Raw genomic sequence first — 1,408 nt, 5'->3', positions numbered from 1 at the left:
CACCCAGAACTTCAGAATGTGACTGTATTAGTTTTCTAGGGTTGGTGTAACACACTATCACTCTAGCAAATTTCTCATGGATTCTTTGGGATTTTCTAAATACAGAATCCTGCCATTCATGAACATAGTTTTATCTCTTTCCAGTTTGGAGGTCTTTTATTTCTTTCTCTTGTCTAATTCACTGGCTACAATATTGAATAGCAGCAGTAAAAGCAGGCATCCTTGTCTTGTTCCTTATCTTAAGGGAAAGGCTTTCAGTCTGTGAATATGATGTTTACTGTGGGTTTTTCATAAATGCCCTTTATCTAGCAAATAATCAACATTAAAATTTTCTTGTCCATAATGAGATATTGTATACGCAGAATGCCCTAATTATTAATAAGCCAATGTATTGTGATACCAATAAAAAAGATTATTGTAATTGTATAAATAAATACATGCCCTTTATTATGTTTAGGAAATTTCCCTTTATTCCTACTTTTGAGTTATTTATTTATTTATTTATAATTTGATTTGAGAGAGAGGGAGTGTGCACGTGTGCACACATGAGCAGGGGAGGAGCCAAGGGGAAGAGATAGAGACAAAGGGAGAGAGAGAGAGAGAGAGAGAGAGAGAGAGAGAGAGAGAAAATCTCAAGCAGGCTCCACACTCAGCACAGAGCCTGATGCCGGGCTCAATCCCAGAACCTGGGATCATGACCAGAGATGAAATCGAGAGTTGAACACTCAACTGACTGAGCCACCCAGGCGCCCCACCTGAGAGGTGTTTTTTTTTAATGTTTATTTATTTTTGAGAGAGAGAGAGACAGAGTGCAAACAGGGGAGGGCAGAGAGAGAGAGAAACACAATCTGAAGCAGGCTCCAGGCTCTGAGCTGTCAGCACACAGACCAATGCGGGGCTTGAACCCACAAACCATGAGATCATGACCTGAGCTGAAGTTGGACACTTAACCGACTGAGCCACCCAGGTGTCCCGGAGTTTTTTTTTTTTTTTTTTAAATCAAAGTATAGTTGACAAAAATATGGAACGCTTCACAAATTTGCATGCCATCCTTGCACAGGGGCCATGTTTAGCTTCCCTATATCACTCCAATTTTACTTGTCAAAGCAAACATAATTTTTCTGAGAGTTTTTATCATAAAACAATGTTGGATATTGTCAAATGCCTTTTCTGCTCCAATTAAGATGATCATATGCTTTTGTCTTCATTCTATTAATGTGATGTATCACATTGATTGATTTTCTTACGATGAATCACACCCTTGCATTTCTGGGCTAAATCTTACTTGGTCGTGGTGAATAATTCTCTTAATGTGTTGTTGGATTCAATTTGCTAATATCTTGTCAAGAATCTTTGCATCTATATTCATAAGGGACATTGATCTGTAATCTTCTTTTCTTGTGATGTC

The 1,408-nt window shown here is 38.2% G+C and overlaps 1 non-coding gene across 1 annotated transcript; it reads right to left on the bottom strand.

The window, feature by feature from the left end:
* Positions 1 to 1,015: 1,015 nt before the first annotated feature.
* On the bottom strand, positions 1,016 to 1,121 carry LOC131501752 (U6 spliceosomal RNA). Its single transcript, XR_009256880.1, has one exon. It is a non-coding gene; the product is annotated as a U6 spliceosomal RNA (small nuclear RNA).
* Positions 1,122 to 1,408: the final 287 nt, after the last annotated feature.

This window comes from Neofelis nebulosa, chromosome 18 (assembly GCF_028018385.1).
Source record: "Neofelis nebulosa isolate mNeoNeb1 chromosome 18, mNeoNeb1.pri, whole genome shotgun sequence".
NCBI lineage: Eukaryota > Metazoa > Chordata > Mammalia > Carnivora > Felidae > Neofelis > Neofelis nebulosa.
Note: the sequence above shows the minus strand (reverse complement) of the source record. Positions and strands in the feature narration are given on the sequence as shown.